At 37.5% G+C, this 13,320-nt stretch overlaps 1 protein-coding gene across 9 annotated transcripts in view; it reads right to left on the reverse strand.

Annotated features, from left to right (window-relative positions):
- The window catches only part of AKAP9 (A kinase (PRKA) anchor protein 9), a 124,345-nt gene that overhangs the window by 110,569 nt on the left and 456 nt on the right, over positions 1 to 13,320 (reverse strand). The gene's annotated exons all lie outside the window — the stretch shown is intronic.

Genomic DNA, 13,320 nt, shown 5'->3' on the forward strand with positions numbered 1-13,320 from the left:
TACTTTATGAAGTACCACTGAAATGACCAATTCCAACTTTGTGGTAGAACATTCTTCATTACCAGAAAGAGAAAGGCCTGATAGTATCAAATCTGATTAATTTTTTTCAGGAAAAAACTTTAAAAAGTTGCTACTACCACTAAATAACGTTGATTACTTAATGAGAAGTTGCTTGAGAACAAATCTTCCAATTATTCAAAAGCTGGGCACAGAAACCTTTCATATTATTAACAAAATATTAAAATAGTTCGTTCCAAAAATCCTATACTATAACTTAGCAATTAAAATCAAAACCCATATAGAGTAGTTAACACATGATATTTAGACAATGCAATTTAAAATACTATATAAATGTTTTCTCTAATTCAGAAACATAAAAAAATCATAATCTATGGCCATCTGTGCTTGCCAGTTAGAAGCCAACTATAAAAATACAAAAGTATGCAAAAGCAACAGTTGCCAGTATCTCCACACAGTGCTTGTCAATCAAATTACTGGCAACCTGCAAGTTTATATTTGTAACACAGACACTTTCTTCCGCTTATTGTCTTATGTGTTTAAAAGTTAAGGTTGACATTTTACATTTTTATAAAGATTGATATTTTAACATTAATTTTAAATTATAAAACCAGAAAATATAAAGCTTCAAGAAGGAAAGTAATGATTCTCATGTTTCTAATAATAGGATTCTAAATACAAATTACTTGCACAAGATTTGATTTTGAGTATTACCAGACTGACTTATATTCTGATTTAGATGAATTTATGTATGAAATAATTATAAGCAGAACACTATTATGTTTGTTTTCAACTGGGAAAGAAATCACCAGAATAAATCTACTTTCAACAGTTTTATGGCATTCCATGCACTAATTTGAGTGGGTTCCTAATAAAACACTTGAAATCGATTTTCCCCACACAGATACAGCTACATGGACATTATAGCCCAAATCAAAAAGGTATTCTTCCCCACCCTCAGCAGATGAAGACAATACCCAAAAATACAGACTTATTTTTGAGACCATGAAAATATTTGACCACATCAGTCCATTATCACCTGGGATGACAGCTATCATCCTACCAGATAACATAATTCTGTACCTCAAGTTATTCTTACCTTGTTTCAAGTAAAATCTGAGAATATTACCTACATAAGCTGACCACAGGAAAAGCACCATCACACTTAATTTAAAGAACTCATGAAAACCAAAAATATTCCAAAATTGGGATTGCAGGTAGAAATAAATTTTGCCCTGATGTAGAGTATGCATGCATTACAGCCCAGTCTTTACATTTTTTCCCCATAGGATTGGCCTTAATCAGCGCTCAGACTGTACTGAGATACTGCCATTTGTAGAATTACCTTCTCATTCACTGTAAATTGGAAGGTGCGTAGAAAACAAGACAGTTCTGCAGGAATATAAATGATGATCTTATGTTGAAGAAAGGAGAACACTGCATACAAAACCTCTGTGCTTTTGCTATTTCTACCAATCTCCCTGCCAGTCACCAAAGAGATCAAACCAAGGTTTCTATGATGTTCCTCAGCTGTCTGTTCTTCAGTATAGTTGCATATCCTGGAAGAGGAGGAGTACCCTCAAACAACGGTGCTGACCACTACTGTGAAATGCAGGACCCCTTCCTGGCTTCAAGTTAGATCACACATCATCACTTTTTTTTTTTTTAAACACCAGAGGATCCTGTAGACTACTGTTCCATCCAGTAATGAAATGGAAACTTGAAATTTCTCCTTTCTGCCATTGGGAAAGCATGTGAACTTTCCTCTATCATCTTCTTTCATGCTGCTGTGGTTTCCCAAGTTTTCTGTCAGCTCATTTCTCCAGACCATCAAGGTCTCTCTGAAAAGAAGCCCTATGCTTCAATTCATTAACTTGGTATCATCTGTGACCTTGCTGAAGGCACATTCCCTCCTATTGTCCAGACTGTTAATAAAAACATCAAACAGTAGCAACCACAGTTGCAACCTCTGAGGAACACTACAGGCCATGAGCTTGACTTTGTATCAGCACTGAGCATAGCAGTCCAGGTAGTTTTCTACCCACCTTGCAGTCCACCTATCCAAACCACCTACCTCCAGTCTGGTTACAAATAGCCTCTAACAGATCACATCAAACACCTTCCTAAAGTCAAGGTAAACAGCATCCACCGTTCTCTCCCCATCTACTGAGCCACTCGGGTCATCACAGAAGACAATTATTTGCCCTTGATAAATTCCAATCACGTTCTTGCCCTTCATGTGCCTGAACATGGCTTCCAGGAGGATCTGCTCCATAATCTTCCCAGAGGCAACAGTCACGCTGACTTTCCTATAGATCCCCAGATCCTCCTTCTTACCCTTCTTGAAGATGGGTCTGAATGTTTGGTTTTTTCCCTGCTCATTTGGAATCTCCTAATCACAATGACCTTTCAAAGACAAGCAAGGGAAGAGCCTTGTAACGATAGCAGCCAGCTCCAGCAGGATGCTTGGATACATCACATTCAGTCCAATAAATCTGTGTACGTCCAATACGCCTAAGTGGTCCCCAGCTTGACCTTCTGTACTGTGGATAATGCTTCAGTCCCTACAACTCTGCCATTACACTCAGGGACGTGGGAAGCCCAAGGACAGTCCTTACCATTAAAGGGGCAAAGAAAGCCTTGAGTATTGCTTCCATGTCCTTTTGTACCAGATCATTTGTCAAGATAATTTTGAATTTTAAGCCTCTTCACCATGCTTGCTACCCACTTCAGTTTAGTACTGTCTACATATATTAATGCATTCTTTCCACTGCTAATAATGAAAATACCGAATGACATGGGCCCCTGAAAGACTAAAAGACCACCTACTTTGAGAGTAAGCCATTAAAACAAAAATAATGCTAAGAACCATTTTTTCATACAGTTGTAACCACCAAATGATGACTGTACCTAGACCAAGTCTTTAGTTTGCTTATAAGACTATGTCAAACAGTATCAAAAATCTTAACACCACACTGACTTTCAGCAAGAAGTTCTGTCTGTATTAGCCCTAGTTACCTAAAGGCACTCTCATATTAACAGTTGTGCAGATCCCCAAGGACATTAATGCTGATGATTCCTTTAGACAAGTCTGTTTCCTTTAAAAAGCAATCTTTGCCAGTCTTTTGGGACTTCCTAATGAGTATAAGCAGAGTCTTACTGACGACTGCGGCCTTAGTTACGGTGTATTATCAAGCATCAACGTAGCTTCCAGGGGGCCAGGGTTGGGGGTAATCAGCTGTTTCTCAAAAATCATGAATACTGATTACAATCCTACAAGAAAAATCATGACACGTCTAAAGAAAACCGTAGTCAAGCAATTGATGCTTCCTGTAAGATTCTAATCAATACTCCATTCTAGCTCAAATAGTTTGTTCTTCCACAACACACTGCAAATAGTCAACTGCAAACTCTAATTAACTTAAAAGACTACCAGTTCTAGAGTACAGGGCTTTAAAGATGCAGTGACATTGAGCCACCTAATGAAATGCATGGAGAGAATCTGTATCTGAAGAGGCTTTGTCCAGACTTCTCTATGTAGCTAGCGCAAAAGAACTTAAATCACAAAAGCATTTGCCATTTCTGTTTGGTGTTGATGCTGCAAGAAAAGGGGCTACAGCCCACTGCATGTTGTTTCTGATCAGCAAGACTCCTACACTTCACAACAATGCATATTTTACTTCCCTCCTGCGCTGTAACATTTAATCTATACACTATTTATTAGAAGTTCGCTCAAAAGGGCTGAAGAGAGTATTTCACGGATTTTAGAAAAAGCATCAACTATCAATTTACTTTGAGTGTCTACGTACTGCTTATATTATCCTGATTCATATAAGTTGAACTTTTTCCTCCTAAGAGAAAAAAAGAAAGAATTTATATTAGCAAAAAACTTTATTCTGCTGTAAACCACTTTAGCTGTATTTATGTAGAACACATCTAGGCTTTTTCTCCTCCACTTCACACTGTGTCCTCTTTAATAAAAATGTATTTATGTCAGAGATATTTAAAGATCAAAAATTGAGGAAAAAAATTTAAAAGGTAGACAGAATATATATATGAATGGAATAAAGCACAGTAAGATCTGAATAGTTTTGCTCGTATTAATTTCTCATTAACTAAGAAGTCTGAAAGAAAAAGGTACCTTTAGAATGAATAGACTATGCCTAAGTAAGACTTTATTAATAACCAGCATGAGATTATCAGTTTTTTCAAGTTGACAAGTGCCATGGACTTGATACAGAATTTGAGAGGTTACATCTCTGGCAACAAGACAATCAGCTTTTCAGATACAGATCAACAGTTTAAATTCTGTTCAAGCTTAGCAGGGACTAATAGCTACTCCTTGTTAATAAATGAGTGATGTGATGACTTCCACCCAGTTGCCAAAGGCAATCTTTTCACAAACATTAATGCTGAGATTTTCAAAGTAGTCTGGAGAATTGAGACACATTTTTAGGAAATTATTCGTAGGCATTCTGGCCACCTCTGCACACAGGGTTGGTGCAGAAACTGAACAAAACTTTAAATTTTGATTTAAAAAAATGTTTGTGGTTTTGATTTTTTTTTTAATTGTAAAATACTTTAAAACAAGTCAAAGTTAGTTGCACTTCATCATTTTCCCACCTTGTTTATATTACTTTTACATGAATTCGTACCATGTGGCTTGTCTGGCACTGAATGGACAGAGTGAGAATAAAGCCCTCAAACTCAGTAGGTTTGTGAGAGACAGCTCTGTGAGGAGCAGAGCAGACATAAGGAAAAAACCAACTGCATGAATTTCATGCTCAGTGTGCAAGACTTGACAGGCTTGTATTATTTTGACAGGCTTCTATTATTTTTTACACGCTGCTGAATCATGAGAGAAAAGCAAGCTCACAAAGACACTGATAATGCTCACAAACTTTCAGACTTGTCTGTGGACTTTGCTTTTTTTTTTTTTTTTTTTTTTTAAAAAAAGCAAAATTTAATTCCTGGAATATATTCCAAATAATGAAGAAAATCTAGGAAACATATCCACCTTTGAGGAGTCTTGTATCAGGATTTCCACTATCTCTTTAAACACAGCAAACTATGCTAGCTAGCACAACATACTACTAAACATACCAAGACAGGGTTTTCTTATCATTGTTATGGAGTGTTATCTGTAATAGTATGATATTTCTCCTATATACTTTAAATTGAAAATATATATTCCCAATATATGGTACTAATATTAAATCAGCTACCTCACTTAGACAATATAAATGGATTTAGGAACATTTAAATATTTTTCCCTTGTTTTGTGATTGGGCACAGCAGGTTTCTTCACAGAGAAGTAAGAGTTTAAGGACAAATAAAAACTTCAGAAAACTAAACCACCATTAAGAGATAATTGTGTCTGTTAAATCACAGCCTACCAGTGAAGTCGGATTTGAGTAAGCTCTTGTGCAACTTACTTTGCTTGTTCTCTGTAACACCTATTTTATCAATATTTGCACAGAAACATACTCAGTCCCAGAATCCCATCTACTCCACCTCTTCAACTCCACCAATCTTCTTGGCTCAGGATCATAGTTTTAGAGATAAGCTGTAATTTTGCCATGGCAGTACAGTTTTCATTAAATCTATGCTTTCCCCTGGAAATATCATCAAAATGGTATACATCCTCTTTCAAATTATTATCTCCAATTGTGGACTCTTAAAATTTCTTCATGTTTTGAGATTCAGAAGCACGGTCCAAGAGACTATCTCTTCTTTGTTTTGTGATGATGCTACAACTTAGGGTTGTTAAAACCATGATCTGATCACTCCCCCGCCTTCCTAAGCTTAGTGTTTGGTTTCCAGGGTCTCACATTCTTTTGCCCAGCTGACAACTACATAATTTGTTCTATCTGGAACCTTGTTCAGGTTGCTTTTCAGAAGGGGAGGGAAGCAGGAACACTGACTCCATACTACCATGAAACTGAGAATTGTAAGAAATCTTAACATATTTATTCATTCTTCTGTCTTTTCTCCACTGGTTGTAGGAAAGGTTGTTTATAAAATAAAATGTTGGCTTCTCAAGAAATCATGCAAAAATGCAGATTAAGGTTTCTTTCAAGAAACAGGAACACCAGAACCATCAACACAATATGGCATGCCAGCACTTTGCAGTCAATATACAAGTGTCTCACCATAAATTTCAAGATCTATTGACTTTATGCTTCAACATAGCATTCAAAAGACTGCAGTTATCAGATGCATTTCATTGAACTGTAGTACATTATCAATGTGGCTCTGCAAATTCAAAGTGTCACGTTAGCTGGTACCAGTAATGAAATTACTTTGAAACAAATATATAGCAATACATTTGAATCTCTAGCTCTAGGGCAGGTATTTAAGACAGAGCTTTCAGCCCCTAAATTAGGATTCCCAACAATTGTGTTGTTAGTATATAATCTCGTATTGCAATATAAGGTAGGACAACACAGTTGGACCTACTTCAGCAGCCTTTTTTGTCCTCATTTTCATCAGATTTTTCACTATTCCAAACACTAAGATGCTACACTAACCATATATTATTCTTCAGTTAATGTCTCCGTACATCAATATTTAAAAGCACCTACTTGTTTGGTTATTTCCCGTGGGGAAAAAATACAAGATTTTCTGGTAACACCTACATATGCTAAAGGGTCCAATCTATTTTCCTTGGAGTATCAGATACGCTTTACTGCAAGTACTTTAGAAAGAATTTGTGGTGGTGATCCTGCTTATTTTCCAAAACAATATAAACAAACTTGTCTAGACACTGTTATAACTGAGGGAAACAAATGTCCCAGTCACCTCTGTTTTGCTATTGCAACACCCATACTAAGAAAATAAGTAGCTGGAAAGCAGACCATAGAAATGAGGGAGAGACAAGTGCTAAAATGAAGAAAGTCCTGAATGTAGGCAAAGACCAACTTTGTGCATTCTCTTCTGCAATTCCTTCTCTTTACACATGGCAAAGCAAGCAAACATTTTAAATTGTGTATTTACAATGCAATTTCTTGCTTTCATAGTGCTACTAACAATACTGTGTTGTCTTATTTCTCTATTTTTATGAAATTCACTGGGCATCTTGGATTAAAGACCAATTTTCTCTAAACTGGCTACAGAGCAAAGGTTATTTTGAAGTGATATTTATCTGCATCCTCAGACGAAAGCAAGTATTAGTTTAAGGTCATTCTACCTTGCATCTCTACTGTAAGGGAGACAGCTGCTTCATAGCTTTGAACAAATGGGTATATTGACAATCACACTTAAAACAAATAATCAAGCCCTGTATTGAAAGCAAGAATAGATCTCTGGAATGCGGGAAATGGAGATCAAAACCAGGAAATAGAAGAAAAATGGGGAACACGCTTAGAAATAGGAAGAGTTCCAGTAGTGCCAATGGAAAAGAGAGTTGAAATCCCAGATTTCAAGTACTACTTTTTTTACAAGGACCCAATAAAGTCCAGAAAAAACTTGAAGACAATGGGTAAAAAAGTAGACTTTCTTTTTATTTTTTTTAAAAGGAAAAAAGAACACTGAGAAAACTGTAAAGAGCAGGTAGTTCTATTATCCTCAAGAGAACAATTAAGTTCTACTAAAAAACTCAACATTTAAGCTAGCCATCCCAATTTTCTGCTATTAGAAATAGAATGTGTCTTGAAAAGAGTTTCACAGACTACCTTTCTGTTTGATCTCTCATCTGAGCTCATGTAACAGCCCAGAAGCAATAAACTGTAGATAAAATATATTTACATCTTAAATGTATATAAATCTTTCTTCTATGATAAAATGCAGAGATATCCACTGTTTTGAACAAAAATAAAAGCATGCACGGTGAGGTGAACACCTCGCTTTTTGTTTCTCTCTCATCTCTACTCAATTTCTGCCCTATCTGCTTTTACTCAAAGAGTTTTAAAATGACATGTTTTCTCTCCAAGGTAATGTTCAGTCCTTGTATCTGTGATTTTCTCTGCAAGACAAAAACCAGTTCTTAAGCTTACTCATGTTCATAATCAAAAGACACACAGGCAATTCCCTATACCTCCTACTATTTGCATTTAAAATTGACAGAGATGCAAAGGAGAGGGAGTGGATTGAAGCATGTAAAAGAAGAGGATACAAAAACCCCACAAGTTCAGAAGGACCTGGGAGAAGAAATAGCTTAGTAATACAAGAGAGGAATGCCTAGGAATTAGGTACAGGTTTGTGAGGATCTTCATGTGCAAGAAAAAGGGCTCCCTGAAGTAAATTGTCTTAAGGCCCATTTCTTCATTATAGTATTTTTTTCATAGTTCCACTGGACTGTCCTGCTTCATTATAAACAAAGAGATTAGGCAGTTTCCATTCACATCTGCTGAGCCAAAGCTCACCTGTGCCTTTCCAGGAGCCTCTTGAGAGTTAGCCTAGACTCCCCTCCAGTTGCTCCCTCTCTTGTCCATTAATACGCACGCAGCATCTTCAGATATAGAGAAAGCCCAGCATCATTCTCATTCTGTGAGCTTTTAGCCCATAAAGCTGCTCTCCGCCATACTTTATGAAGAGTGACAGCAATGACTAGGGCTTTATGATGAAATTAGCACTTTGTGATATGGCTGAATATGACTTCTTATTTTAAGAGAAAAGCAGAGTAAAAAAAATGCAGACTGAAAAGAAAATTCTTGCTTCCAGGATTCTGTTTAATTATTTTTGTTCAAGTTATTTGAGGCAGACAGAGGATAAACAAAACGAACAGTCTACACATGAAAGCAAAAGAAGACATGTTAGTAGGCCAGCTCTTCAATGAAATGTAAAGTTTAAATGTATTTCATTTGTCTTCTGTGATGAAAAACTCTTAATAACCACAGAAATACTGTTTTTTTTCCTCTTCAGGTAAATTACAGAGAATTTAAAAGGACTGTGTTCTACAAACACAATCTCTACGTTGAATTCTTCTGGGGCTTTTAAATTAGACCTTTAATCACTGTGGCACATAATTATTCCATGCTTTGCTTGAGTCATTTTAAAAAAAAAACAACAACCTGATCAACAGCTTTCCTTGAGAAATACAAAACTTCTCAGTCCAAAGAGGCCAGAGATAAGGAAGTAACACCTTCTTCTCTCCTCAAGAGTAAGATGTAAGAATGCAAACAGCGAACATTCTCAGACTCTTAGACAATGCTATTTTAATAATACACCTCATTTTCATTTTCAGCCATCTGAAATATTCACATCCATGACCAGAAGACAAAATATGCAATTATTTCTTTTTACTATTCAATTTGTGAAGGTAACTTGTCAAATTACTTCTACAACCTGTAGTACTTGTCCACTGAGTGCCATTAGAGCTTCCCAAACCAACTTCACTGTTCTACCTGCTCAGCAATTCTCTGGTACAGATCAAAAGCAGTCACACTGCTTATTCTGTGCTCAAGTGTTTAACTAAACCATTTCCCTAATTTCTTAAGGTTCTTCAACTATTACATAATTTCTTCTAACACCTCAACAAGAACATATTACAAATATACATAGAACTTTTGAAAATCAGGACATTAAATTACGTATTTCTAACATTAGACCTGAAATCCTAGACCAACCTGAGAAAATTTACAAAGTAAATTAGTGTCTTTCCCTCACCCACCCCTCCTACACCAAAAAAAAAAAGCATGCAGGTAGGGAGTGTGCCCTTTCCTCAACACAAATTTAAACAGGAGCAATGCACATATTTAAATACTCCGCAAATAAAATTTCAGTACTGTAAAATGGACCGTTCTACAAAACTTGCTATGGGTAGTTTCATATCTCTTAATTTTACCAGTTATAATAGCTGTGCATTTCATATATGTGTGTGTGTATAAATTAAATAAAAATATTTTTTAAAATATAAAAAGCTTTACCAAAATATTGTCAGCTATTTTCTCACAAGGGAATCTGAGTCCCCAACATTTTTATTCTGAAGCTAGCACACTACTCTGCATAGTTTTGAAAGCTGACCAAAATAGTGCAACATCCTGATAAGAAAAGCCAGCTACTAAGCTCTTAAATAAATACATAAAATTAACATAGCCAACTACCATAAATAGTATCCACTGTAATGTTAGACGGGATTTCCAAGCAAACTGATGCACAGAGACATGCACACATAGTACTTGTGTATATAAATATCACACTAAGATCTTCAATGACCACCCTCTCTAGTCTTTTGTAAGACCAGGTATATCTACACTATCTCAGGCCATCAGCAATATTGTAGAAACTCTTCAGCAAGGCACATAACATATCTGATTGATTTCTAAATTCACTGTGTTCTGGGGCACTGATCAACTTAACATGCATCTATATTTCTGCTGCTGGCACACACCTCCTTTCCACCTTCCATCACAGTCAACCCTGTTTCTCTTAACTAGCATTTTTGATGCTTTTCTTGCTCCACCATAATCAGATTGGGATAGAAGACAAAGAAATTGCTTGTTTGGGGAGAAGGTAGTTCTATAAAGGCACAGAGAGACATTTTAACGGGTAAGGGAGACAGACATTTTTAGAGGCTTGGTTTATATCCAGCACATTAACCTTGCGGCAAAGGAAAATGAATGACTATAGGTCTGGAAAAAGGAGCATGTAATTTACTGGCTTAACTTTGTGCCTCCCTTGCCCTTGTGGCTTTGTAACAGACAGAACAGCAACATATGGTGCGACTGCTTCATAATAAAGGCTTGGTATAGCCTCCAAAAGTCAGCAGGTACACATAAACGTTGGTGAGCTTCTATCAAGAGCTTCTTATTCAATTTTTCAAATGATATATTGGCAAAGGCTGTGTGTTTGCACTGAGACCCATTCTGCCAGGTTTGAGTACACCTAGCACCTTTCAATCAAGGTAAGATTCACAACACAGCTTCTCATTTCCAGTAATAATAAAGGATGACTCAAAAGAAACTTCTGTTGCAGAAAATCCATTTGCAATACACTTCTCTGTAAAAGATTGATGTGGGGAGACAGTGTCTTAAGAAGACATCACGAATAAAGAAAAGCAAAGTTCCATTGCAGATAAATTCACACAGAACTAAACTCCACAGCTTGCCTCCTTGACATTACGATCAGAAACCAACCAAATAATTGCTTTACAGAAAGTTCGTATTGCTTAAAATGCACATACTGAGATTTGGCAGTAGTTAGCTATCTACTTTTTGAGGGGAAAAAAAAAGGCAACAAAACAAACAAGAATCTAAGTCCCAATTTTGAATAACTCCACTGCTAGCAGTGCACCAGCCACCTCTATGGTACCTACCAGACTCTTTTACCAGCCTCCCAATTGCCAACATTCATCCCACAGTTTATGTAATTATATATTTTAAATATAAATAAGACATTTCAGGCAGATGCATCAAGGTATCTGCAGCATAGCAAACCTGCACTTTTAGTACAGTAACAACACATACTTTAATATGCTTTTCCAGCTATTTTATTTAAACAACATTCAGTGGTTAGGCTCAAAAGTTTTTTGGATGCTTGTTCCTGTGGTTTGCAGAAAATATTCATTGGAGCCAAGCAATTTTAGGAGACATGCTGATTATGAATGTGTTTGTATCCTCAAAAAAAAAAAAGAAAAGCAGTTGCAGGAGCAACTCCTGCTTCCATTCTCTGCTAACACAATTTCTTCTTTTTTGCCTTTATCGGTGACACCTGTCACTGGAAGACTGAGACCTAGTCTCTGCAGTAAAACACATGTAAAAAAAGGGGTAAGCGGTACACAGAACACCAGTGAAAAATCTGACAAACTAACACTGCTTTTACAGTCCCTTCCCATGTAAATCACATATAGCTTTAAAGAATTATAATGACTTAAAACCACACGGGATGTTTAAAAGCATAGCACATGAAAGTCTTCAGGCAAATACTTAGAAGAACATTAGGATTTAGTCAGAAAAGACTAGAAGAAGGGTGAGAGTTATGACAGTGCTCCTAAAACGCAAAATAAATTAGTGAAGTGTGAACATGTCTTTTCTCAAAGTAAGCAGGAAGCCACTGAATTCCTGCTAGACTCCTGGCTTTTGGTTCATTTTTCAGTAACTGTCATTAATTTTCTGTGTTAACCCCAGGCCAACATGGCCAGAAAAATATAAATTCTCTTGATAAATTCTGCATTGTGGTTTATAATACTGGCAAATTTACTTCAACCATTTTCTTTGTGAACTACTTTCTAATTTTCTGCAAAAGAATTAACCAACCTGGGTGTGACAGAATGTACTGCCACCAGTACCCGATCTGTCCCAGTGCCTTTTAATAGTACTGCATAACATTGTGTAAACACCATTCTTGCTCTAAGCATTTAAGAACAGGTTTTCCTATAAAAACGTACAGCTCCATCCAGGAGAGTTTCCCAATGTACGTTTTGAACACTCTTTCAAAAGAAACAGAAACACGCTAAGTTACAAAATTTTTGTCTAGTACAGCAAAATACTTATTCAATACTTCACAACCGACCTACATTCTGCTCTCCATAGGCCACATAAACAAGACAATGGTGATGTTTCATAGTTTCATCTTTAGTGTGTCTTCTCGTTGCCTGTACTATTACCCCCTGCCAAGTTACATGTGTATCTTTAGCATGAATGACTGACTTACAAACTTCAAAAATCTTATCATTTAGCAACGATTGCCGGAAGGAACCAGACTATACCTAATGTCAAAACACTAATTTTATCTTATTTTCCTACGAATGCCATTAATTATCTTATCTCATTGACCACACCAAAGCTCTCTTTGAAGTAAAAAAGAGGTCCTCCTGGAGCGTGGTAACCCTGGTCTGTTGCCCAGAAGGCGAAGTGCTTTGCAGCCGGTGTGTACTGAGCCATGCTTAAAGAGTAAAATGGTAAGCTCCCCGATTAACACACCGGTAAGCCCGCAGGGCACCGTCTGAGCCGCCTGACAGCCCATGAGGCGGTGACGGCTGAAGGCGGGTGTGCAGGCACCGAGGGCTGCCAGCGGCGAGCGCACACGGCCAGGTCCTGCAGGTGACTCCCGTACAACCCCGCGTTTTCAGGCGACGGGCAAACGCACCTCACCGCATCACTGGAGGCACCTTTAATCCTCTGCCTCCTAAGGCTCTCTCACGGTATTAGTACCACACCGAGGAGCAGCCGTCGGTTTTACAGACTGCCTTACAGGTTTACAGAGAGTTTTGCCGGGCTTAAGAGGCAAACCGGAATTCGTGCCTCGGGTGCGAGGCGGTAAGGAGGTTAGCTCTCCTCCTCCTCGGCTCTTCCTGCACCCGGCGCCGCCAACGGAGCGGGCCCCGCAGCGGAGGGCCGCCCGGGCCGTCACCGCCCGGCCCTG

The sequence above is a fragment of the Haliaeetus leucocephalus genome, unplaced genomic scaffold (genome assembly GCF_000737465.1).
Source record: "Haliaeetus leucocephalus isolate CR32 unplaced genomic scaffold, Haliaeetus_leucocephalus-4.0 Scaffold0, whole genome shotgun sequence".
Classification (NCBI taxonomy): domain Eukaryota; kingdom Metazoa; phylum Chordata; class Aves; order Accipitriformes; family Accipitridae; genus Haliaeetus; species Haliaeetus leucocephalus.